Source organism: Girardinichthys multiradiatus, chromosome 6 (assembly GCF_021462225.1).
Source record: "Girardinichthys multiradiatus isolate DD_20200921_A chromosome 6, DD_fGirMul_XY1, whole genome shotgun sequence".
NCBI lineage: Eukaryota > Metazoa > Chordata > Actinopteri > Cyprinodontiformes > Goodeidae > Girardinichthys > Girardinichthys multiradiatus.
Genome location: NC_061799.1, coordinates 25,153,453 through 25,164,372, shown reverse-complemented (window position 1 = coordinate 25,164,372; position 10,920 = coordinate 25,153,453). Strand labels below are relative to the sequence as shown.

At 38.5% G+C, this 10,920-nt stretch overlaps 1 long non-coding RNA gene across 2 annotated transcripts; it reads right to left on the bottom strand.

Annotated features, from left to right (window-relative positions):
• Positions 1 to 6,927: 6,927 nt before the first annotated feature.
• On the bottom strand, positions 6,928 to 10,592 carry LOC124870611. 2 transcript variants are annotated; one of them, XR_007038826.1, is made up of 4 exons: positions 10,427 to 10,592; positions 9,928 to 10,014; positions 7,143 to 7,228; positions 6,928 to 7,061 (listed from the first exon to the last, which is right to left on the bottom strand). It is a non-coding gene; the product is annotated as an uncharacterized LOC124870611 (long non-coding RNA). The 2 variants fall into 2 exon arrangements; XR_007038825.1 differs by having other exon boundaries at positions 9,928 to 10,592.
• Positions 10,593 to 10,920: the final 328 nt, after the last annotated feature.

Here is a 10,920-nt window from a genome sequence, read left to right as displayed (position 1 = left end):
TGAAAAGTAAAAAAATTACCAAAAGTTTCTCAGAGGGATGGAGCACTCTTGAAATTGCTAAGATATTGGTGCGTGATCACAGAATCTTCATACGTTTTTTTTTTGTTTTGTTTTGCAAATTATTAACTTTGTGGCAAGAAAAGTGTCCAGAAAGAAAGATGCAAAGTAACTGCTAAGGAGTTGAGAAAAATCAAGCATAAAGCTACCAGGAACCCATTATCTTCCAGTGTTGTCACATTCCATAACTGCAATCTCTCTGGAGTTCCTAGAAGTACAAGATGTTTAGTGCTCAGAGACATGGCCAAGGTAAGGAAGGCTGGAATCTGTATAAAACAACACAAACTTTGTTTCACCATCTGACATTAAGTCAGACAAAACATTTATTGTTTTGATCAATTAGGATTACAAAAATAATTTCTGCTGCCAATAACATAATAGAATAGTGAGAGAGTTTTCTTCCATAAGGTCAGAGGTTTACATACACCATTATTACTGTGCCCAGATGATCATGTCATGGCTTTGTAAGCTTTTGATATAGGTTACTTCCTAACATTGGAGTTAAATGGAGTACTTGTGGATGTGTTTCAAGGTAACACCTCAGACACATTGATTCCTTGTGCGTCACTATTTGAAGATATCAGGGAGAGAATTGTGAACCTCTGCAAGCCTGGTTCATCCTTGGGTAGAATTTCTAAAGATACCGTATTAAACTGTTCAAACAATTATATGCTAGTAAAAACAACATTCCAACCATCATACAATTCAATGAAGGAGACAGGTTCTGTATCACAGAGATACAGGTCCTTCTCAAAATATTAGCATATTGTGATAAAGTTCATTATTTTCCATAATGTCATGATGAAAATTTAACATTCATATATTTTAGATTCATTGCACACTAACTGAAATATTTCAGGTCTTTTATTGTCTTAATACGGATGATTTTGGCATACAGCTCATGAAAACCCAAAATTCCTATCTCACAAAATTAGCATATCATTAAAAGGGTCTCTAAACGAGCTATGAACCTAATCATCTGAATCAACGAGTTAACTCTAAACACCTGCAAAAGATTCCTGAGGCCTTTAAAACTCCCAGCCTGGTTCATCACTCAAAACCCCAATCATGGGTAAGACTGCCGACCTGACTGCTGTCCAGAAGGCCACTATTGACACCCTCAAGCAAGAGGGTAAGACACAGAAAGAAATTTCTGAACGAATAGGCTGTTCCCAGAGTGCTGTATCAAGGCACCTCAGTGGGAAGTCTGTGGGAAGGAAAAAGTGTGGCAGAAAACGCTGCACAACGAGAAGAGGTGACCGGACCCTGAGGAAGATTGTGGAGAAGGGCCGATTCCAGACCTTGGGGGACCTGCGGAAGCAGTGGACTGAGTCTGGAGTAGAAACATCCAGAGCCACCGTGCACAGGCGTGTGCAGGAAATGGGCTACAGGTGCCGCATTCCCCAGGTCAAGCCACTTTTGAACCAGAAACAGCGGCAGAAGCGCCTGACCTGGGCTACAGAAAAGCAGCACTGGACTGTTGCTCAGTGGTCCAAAGTACTTTTTTCGGATGAAAGCAAATTCTGCATGTCATTTGGAAATCAAGGTGCCAGAGTCTGGAGGAAGACTGGGGAGAAAGAAATGCCAAAATGCCAGAAGTCCAGTGTCAAGTACCCACAGTCAGTGATGGTCTGGTTGCCGTGTCAGCTGCTGGTCTTGGTCCACTGTGTTTTATCAAGGGCAGGGTCAATGCAGCTAGCTATCAGGAGATTTTGGAGCACTTCATGCTTCCATCTGCTGAAAAGCTTTATGGAGATGAAGATTTCATTTTTCAGCACGACCTGGCACCTGCTCACAGTGCCATAACCACTGGTAAATGGTTTACTGACCATGGTATCACTGTGCTCAATTGGCCTGCCAACTCTCCTGACCTGAACCCCATAGAGAATCTGTGGGATATTGTGAAGAGAACGTTGAGAGACTCAAGACCCAACACTCTGGATGAGCTAAAGGCCGCTATCGAAGCATCCTGGGCCTCCATAAGACCTCAGCAGTGCCACAGGCTGATTGCCTCCATGCCACGCCGCATTGAAGCAGTCATTTCTGCAAAAGGATTCCCGACCAAGTATTGAGTGCATAACTGTACATGATTATTTGAAGGTTGACGTTTTTTGTATTAAAAACACTTTTCTTTTATTGGTCGGATGAAATATGCTAATTTTGTGAGATAGGAATTTTGGGTTTTCATGAGCTGTATGCCACAATCATCCGTATTAAGACAATAAAAGACCTGAAATATTTCAGTTAGTGTGCAATGAATCCAAAATATATGAATGTTAAATTTTCATCATGACATTATGGAAAATAATGAACTTTATCACAATATGCTAATATTTTGAGAAGGACCTGTAAATGTGTTTTTGTGAAAAGGTTGAAAATTGACCCTAGAAAACAAGGATGAGACTTTGTAAATACGCTGACTGAAACTGGTAAGACAGCATTAATATCCACAGTGAAATGAGTTATTTAATGACTCGGACTTAAAGGACACTTAGAGCGGAAGAAACCACTGCACCAAAACCAACATAAAAACCTTACAGTTTTCAAATAGACTCAAGGACAAAGATGTACAATTTTAAAGATATTGAAGCACCGTGGTCTGATTAAGCTAAAATTAGTGTTGATTATCGCCATTTGTTTAAATTTGGATTTAATGTTTTTCTTTGGGTTTATTTTTAGCATCAATTAGTTGTTGTTTTTGGGTCCTGATCATTATTGTTTAAGTTCTCCGGGTCGTACTTTCTTAGTTTATGGTGCATTTTTATTGTTCTGTCCTTGTATCTCTATTTAGTTCCTATCAAGTTTTGGTTCCCACTCTCAGTCACTGCCACTATACAATCAGCTTCATTATTCCCAAATGCGTCTTGCGTTTTGGGCTTCATGATACAACTGTGGTGTGCATTATACGTACTCCTCAGTTCTCTTTGCTCTCCGCTGGAGAATGCTGCTATGTTTATGCCAAGTCTGTCCACGACCATGCCTGCTTGTTTTGCCTTATACCTAGCTGTGAGTTTTTGCTTTAACTTCTCAACTCACCATGCCGCTTCTGCCTGCCTGTCTCCAATTGGTTGCAGCTCCTACAGCCACATCCTAACAGTAGACATTACATTTGGAGGATAAAGAGAGAACACCAACTCATCTGTTAAGTACGTGGGTGGAGGCATTGTGATGTGAGTGTTTTGCTGTAGGAGACAGTGGTGCGCTATACAAAATAGATGGCTGCCAAATTAGTTACAAAGTGGCTTAAAAACAAGAAAGTCAAAGTTCTGAAGTTGTCCTGATCTCAGTCCCATAGAAAGTTTGTGGGTGGAGCTGAAATGGTGTCTGGAAACATAGGACTCTACAAACCTGGCTAAGTTATACCAGTTCTGCCTGGAGAAATAGACACAAATTCCTGCAAGTTATTATGTGAAGTTTGTTAAAAGAAACTTAAAAGTTCTGATCTAACTGAGACAGTTTGAAGGTAATTTCCACTAAACTGTTAGCAATTGCATATAAATATGAAGAAAGTAATAATTGATTTTCTAGCCTGTACAACATGATATTAGGGCTTAACTTGCTCCGGTTGCTCATATACAGGCAGCAAAGCATAATATTTATCACTGGTGGTGTGGGTGATTGTTTTTATGTAGTATAAATAGAATTGATAAATAGTTATTTGGTATCTAAAATATTGACTTGTTTAGTGATTTACCGTGATTCTTGCTGTGGAATGATCATCAGCTCAATGAGGCCCTGTAACAGAAATTTACATTTGTGCATTTTACACGGTTGTTTGCCATGATTGATGGGTTGACCTTCCTGCAACCAGTAGCACATTGTTACAGATCAATTCATAGAGAGGCAAGCTCTATAGCTCATGATAATAACTTATTGATTACATTTGTCTGCACAGGAATTGTTAATGCAGTTGTTGGGGGAATTGCTGAGTGTTGCACCAATAGTGGGAAAAGGCTACAGTGGAAATTCAAACCTGGGTTTGTGTTATTAAGATTTGCACCTCTTCTGGTCCGGAGCTCATCCATTTCTGCCTAGTGGCAGCCTACACATTCCAACTAAAACCTAGTGGATGATGACCATGTGGAGGAGTTGATTTTTGATGAAAAATACAGTTTGACTGCTTACCACGTAAATATTTTCTTTTAACTGATGCTAGCAGACATCCTGCTTTCTTCACTTTGGAGGCTGATGCTGATCTTATGTAGCATCTGCAAGAGACTCCTTTGGGTTTCAGCCTGACAACCTGCCCCGATGAAGGCCTGGTAATGAGACAGACTGCGTTGATGCTGTCTGTCTCCATTCAATGTCTACATGTGTCATAATGATGCATCACAAGTGTTTTTTAGAGTTTGTGTTCACTCTGATTGTCTTTTACTGTTGTTTGACAAGAAGTGCAACCAAGTTCTTTTAACCCTACTCAGACATTTATCCCCCGCCTGCATATGTTTTAGGCTAATCCTGTTACTGAAAGCATTTACGTGGGTTTTGAAAACTACTTTTCTAGTTTCCTTTTCAGATCGTGTTTCTTTGTCATAAAAGAAACACATTGCAAAGCAGGCTCAAAGTTAAAGAAAATTTTATATGAAAGGAAAAAAAAACACATCACTTGTGTTGTTAATGTTAACTTCAATATATTTACTGCCTTACCCTGGAAAGAATGAAATAACAAACAAACGTTTTCAACTGTCTACCAACTGTTTTTGCTGCGGCCAAATTTGCATTTACAGTTCATAAACTAGAACTAATGTCTTTCTTACGCAGGAACAATACGCTTTGTACTGTGTTTATTCTACATGTAGCTATTGCTTAATTTAACTTAGTTAGTTGTGGTGTTTATTTTGTTCTTCACACATTAGGTAATCATATACACTATATTGCCAAAAGTATTCGCTCGCTCATAAAAATAACTAAAAGCAGGTGTTCCAATCACTTCCATGGCCAGGTGTATAAAATGAAGCACCTAGCTGTGCAGACTGTTTCTACAAACATTTGTGAAGAATGGGTTGCTCTGAGGAGCTCATTAAATTCTAGCGTGGTACTATGATAGGATGCCACTTGTGCAACAAGTCCAGTCGGGAAATTTCCTCACTCCTAAATATTCCACTGTCAACTGTCAGTGGTGTTATAAGAAAGTGGAAGCAATTGGGAATAACAGTAATTCAGCCACGAAGTGGTAGGCCATGTAAACTGACAGAGTGGGGGCAGACGCGCATAGTGAGCAGAGGTCACCGACTTTCTTTAAAGTCAGTCGCTACAGACCTCCAAAATTCATGGGGCTTTGAGATGAGCTCAAGAACAGGGTGTAGAGAGCTTCATGGAATGGGTTTCCATGGACGAGTAGCTGCATCAAAGCCATACATCACCAGGTACAATGCAAAGCGTCGGATGAAGTGCAAAGGGTGGACCAATGTCATACTGAACTCTGGATTAAGAATGGGATGTCACTTAAGTTAATATGCAAGTCAAGGAAGGTGAGTGAATACATTTGGCAATATAGTGTAAATATAAATGCAATTTCCTATTGGTCTCGTGAAATGGATTTAAACCACTAAAATAACTTTGTGTGTCACACCTGCTTGTGTTTTTTTTTATATTACCTGGTCTAGTCCTTTGTTTTCTGTCTCCCTGCACCCCAAGCCCACACCTGTTCTGTGTTTTCCTCTGATTGTTTTGTCACGTTTGTCATTGGTTCCCCCTACTGTTCAGTTTTTGTATTTAAGCCCGTTTGTTTCCTTTGTCCCTCGCTGGTTACTTATGTTATGTTATGTTATGTTATGTTATGTTATGTTATGTTATGTTATGTTATGTTATGTTATGTTATGTTATGTTATGTTATGTTATGTTATGTGTGTTTCCTGCTGCGTGCTTGCTACCCTGTCTGTGTCTTGCCATGGAAAATAAAGACTCGTCTTACCTTCAAACCTGGAGCTTCAGGAGTTCTTCCCTGCATATTGGTCCATCAAAAAACCATATTATGACATTGTGGCTCTAAGTAGGGAGTTATGATACATTTCAAAGCTTATTGAAAACTGCAAAATCAATATGGTAAATAACAGTTGAATTTGTGCATTATAATCCTGACATTAAGGGTAATAAAAGAAACACTAAAAAATTTATAAAAAGGAGAAATATTTTATCAAATACATAAAAATATCCCGCTAAAACAAGACAAAAATACATATAGGCACATAAGCTAAGACGAACTTATGGTACTTCTGGCAAGTCTGGAAAAAAGATGAAATAAAAATGGGGACATAAACAATAAAATCATTCAATTAATGTTATTCTTAAACTTAAAGCAAAATCTAATTTTAAAGAAGATACAAAAAAAACTCAAATTTAGGATAAGTGAACAAAATAGTCTATTTACCTGACAATAGTATGGAACAAGACGCATTACATTTTTTAAGTCTGATAAAACACAGTCACTACTTCGGTAGGAGAAGATCTAGACATTTTTACTTTAAAAAAAAAGAGTATAAGGAGCAGCGGCAAATAAATATGATATTGTTTTGGCTATGGCTTTGACCCACATGCAGAGACACACTCAGGAGGCAGAAAAGGCTTTGTAAGCTTATTATACTGAAAGTGGATGATGGAGACTGGGACCGGGAACACTTTAACTGTGTGGAGAGGACGACAAGTAGGTTAACAGGTTGAATAGTGGAACTTGAAGTGTGATAAGAGTTCTTGTGCTTACAGGTGGTGAGTTCAAGAACCGCCAGGGGGGAGATAGGATGTTGGAGCCTGGGGAGGGGAGATGCAGAGCTGCCTACAGAAGGTGGGTATGATCCAGAGGTTTTGATGAGTCAGCCTGAGGGTGAGGATCTTGGATGGTGAGCACAGTGGAGGGTGAGCAGGGATCGATTGGTCGAAGAAGCCGAGGGAACGAGGAGCCAGGAAGCTGCCAGCTGGAGCATTGTCTGGAGAACTCAACTTGAAGGTTTGGAGGTGTCTCGAAACCAAGGAACAAACTGGAACTGGATCCAGGATCCGGGAACAACCTGAGGAGGAGCATACACGAAGGTAAGAAATCTTTTCTAGCAAATCAAGGAATCAAGAGCATCGGGAGGCTAGAATTTTACCACTGCATTTTAACACTCAGGCATCGAAGTGCTGACAGCAGGCTCTTCTTAGCGATGCAGCTGTGAGCTGTTCACCTCCACCTCATCTGGAGGTCAAGCAAAGAAAGTAGCAGTCAGACAGACAAAATCTCCCAGACCCCTACATATTCAGGCAATAGCACATCTGCATACAGCTAGTAAACATCTCTACCAACTGTTAAGGAAAATTTAGCAATTAAGGCGACACCCTATAAACATTTGCTATCTGTGCAAAGTCCTATTGAAAATTGTAATGAGGGACAGGTGAGAATTTAAATGTGGTTTTCAAAATATATAGTTTCACACAACTTTGACTGATCAGGCAGAGTTAAGTACAAGGCACACTGCAAACAAAGGTGGAATAACCATTTTTTTTGTTTACTTAAAGAGGCTTGTAGAACACTTTTGTCATGTTAAAACTGCAGTCTTCAATGCACTTTATTGGGGTTTTATGTGACTGATCCTCTAAATAAATTCTAGTACAAGCAATTGCATTCAGATGTCATCTTATGTTTTAATACAGTCCTTGTGTACTTTAATCTCAGCGTCGATCAGGCTGTTGTGTGAAGGTCTCAGAGGTTTGTTAGAAAATATTAGGGGGCAAACGGCATCAGGAGGAGCAAGGAACACAGCAGTCAGGTCAGGAATAAAGTGCAAAAGCTTAAAACAAGGTTGGGTTTTGAAACAATATCCCAAGCTTTGGGCTTTTCATGGATCACTGTTCAATCCGCCACTTGAAAAGGCACAGAGGATAGTAAACCAAGACATGGCTATCCACCTAAAGCCACTGTATTTGTTGACAATATTATTTTCTTTATGTTTGCAAAAATGAACTTTCAAAATATGTCCAGTCTCTCTGATTGTTTTCTCACACAAGCCCTTACATAACGCTGTTTGTTCCTCTCTAAACTGCTGAAATACATGTAAGAGATGAGGACCAAGGCACTCAGCATTGCCTCTTTGCCATGAAAAGAAAATATTTATGATGTTTACTTGCTGAGCTGCAGACCACAAGCTGATCTGACGAGAAGGGGAAGTGCTTGATGAGACTGGTACTGCCTGGAAAAGCAGGATTGTAAACAGTGGTCTCAGTGGACCGATAAGTTGGTGGGAGTCAAAACATAGTGAGTGTGACATGCTGCCCTTCAATTTGAAAGGAATTCTTTAAAGCATGTAAAATAATCCTAAATCTCAGTGAGCCACTGTGCATGTTGGCCACATCTGATAAATTTTGCAAAATGAAAGAAAGCTTGTGTAAAAGCATTTGTATTATTTAGATACACTGCTTGTTTGCCATTTTCCAACTGAGTGATCACGCTGAAAAGGAACTTTATATCCTTGCTCTGTTCTGTATTTCAAGAGCTTTCTTTGTCTGTATTTGTATTCATGCTCTGTTTATTGTTTTTTTCCAGCTCCACTGCTGTATCAGCAATGGAGCTGTCTGAATAAGACAGTGTGTGTACAAGGGAGGAGAAAAGAAGGTCTTAGCAATTAAATCTTTAGCAGATGATGCTGACCAGAGCTGAAGATGGTACGATTTTTATTTAAATGCCTTTTAAACATGTGGGGCTGCCATATGACATTAGTTTTCTCCAAGTTTAATGCAGTGCCAGATAAATATGTGAGCAAGAAACAAGGCTGTATTGTTCTCAGAGTTCTACTATTTTATTGTGCTGATTTCTTTTTACACTCAATCAATCAAATTTTATTTAAAGAGCATTTTTCAAACAGTCCACAGTAACATAAAGTGCTTTACAAATGGTAAAAAAATTAACAACATAAAAATATTCTAGAATTTTAGAAAACATGAAATGTTCTTTAACCATTAAAAATATATAGAGATAAAACTTGAAACTACATTTTATTTTTGATAAAATCTAAAATAATAGTAAAAAAAACTAGAATAAAAAGATAAATATTACTGTGGAGTGATTCAGCAGGCAATTTTTAATGGAAAGAAAGAAAACAGCTGCTTTTTAAAAATATAGCCATAGGCAGACAAATAGAAAAAGCCAGCAGGTGTTGAAGTGCAGTGTCACTGCAGGTCAGTTGCTACTAGGCCTGAAACAACTCTTTCACTAATGAACTTCTTTTGCAAATATGTCCTCTTTTCCCAGAAAAAAAGAAAAGGAGCAAGAAAAGCAAAATGGAAAGGTCAATAAGCCAAAAACATGTATTTCTTTATAGTGTCATTTGGTGTCTTTTTGGTGAACAGGTTGTTAAAAAGTTTAAATAATTAATTACATTGTGGACTTGAAGATACATATTTTTGGAGTGCCTTGTTTTACAGTAAAGTTAATTCATAAAATTAGCCATGTACAAGAAATTATGTAACTTGTTATACTTTTATGTGCTGTTGGGTTTTACAGTGTGTGTACTTTATGAGATGCACATTAATAGCAAAAGGGTTACATTTGAAATAAAGCAGACACTTACTTTGATAATGATTCTCAGCTCAGTACATGCAGTATGCCAGTAGAGGGCACGGAGGGTGGAAGTGACAACAAAGCTTTAATTGAGGAAAAAAGATGGCTGCCCTCACTGTCATTGCAATGTCTATAGATTTAACAGTAACATTACATTTTTGTGATGAAGCTGGTTGATGTGATAAGTGAACTACATGCATTTGTCTTCAGGCTTATGGAAAAAGAAAAGACTGACACTAGTTTTAGCCCTGTATTTGTACCCCTTCAATGATGCCTTTGGCTTGAGTTAGCTCATGTAGAAAATTGAGTATGGGTGATTGAATAGGAATAATGAAGCTTACATGGAATGTGCCCTCTCCCCATAGCAGCAAACAGTGGGATCTTTTCAAGATGTTTTTGTCTGACAGCACCATAATCTCCAGGTCTCTCTGAAATACAGAAAGGGAAAACAGAGACAAAGAATCAAAGAGATAAAGAACTGTTTTAAACTGTTTACATAAAAATAAATGTTTTACATCTGTGTGAAAATCATAACAGCAAAAGTGAAACAGTTTCAGTTCTGACTAAATGTTGTACTTTATGTCATAATCTAACATTGTTTGGGGTTTGGAGTTTGTGTTCTGTTTACTTTCTCTGCACTGCCATGTTCTCCACTTGCTTTAATTGAGTTCATTCAGGTTTATTAGATTCATTCTGTTTAGTTTTTGTTACTTCCCTAGATTCCTGTGCTAGATATGTTAGTTTATATTTCCTTATATAGTTCTGGTTCCTCTCTGTTTATGTTCTGTTTGCATTCTCATTGTTTACTTTATTCAGTTCATTTAGATGTTTTTCTGTTACCTCCCTGCTCATCTTGTCAATTAGTCCCTCTCCCTCAGTTCCCTGCAGTCTCCCCCTCACCAGCTGCCTCATACTCTTCTTGATTAGTTCCCCTGGTTCATTGGTCCATTCCCCTACCTCAGTATTTATGCTCTCAGATTGTCATTGTTCTCCACCAGTTCCTCCTGAAAACTACCCTAATATGTTCCCTGCCCATGTTCTTTTGTCCAGCCAGTCTGTAAGTATTTTGTTTATTTTTATTAAAACTACTTTTATGCTCACCATGCTGCTTCCTCGCTCTTGTTTGTGCTTTGGTCCTGTCAAAACCTCAACCACCATGACACTTTATGTGTAACTGCAGTAAGGCAGAGTTTATTGCACTGAAAATAGGAGATTCTTCTGCTCTCACCATGTAAACAAGTATCATAATCTTTTTCAAAATGGTATCACACCAGGAGATGGACTTTTTCTGTTTATTGTGTTTTGCCACATAAAAAAGAAAAACATTTTTATTC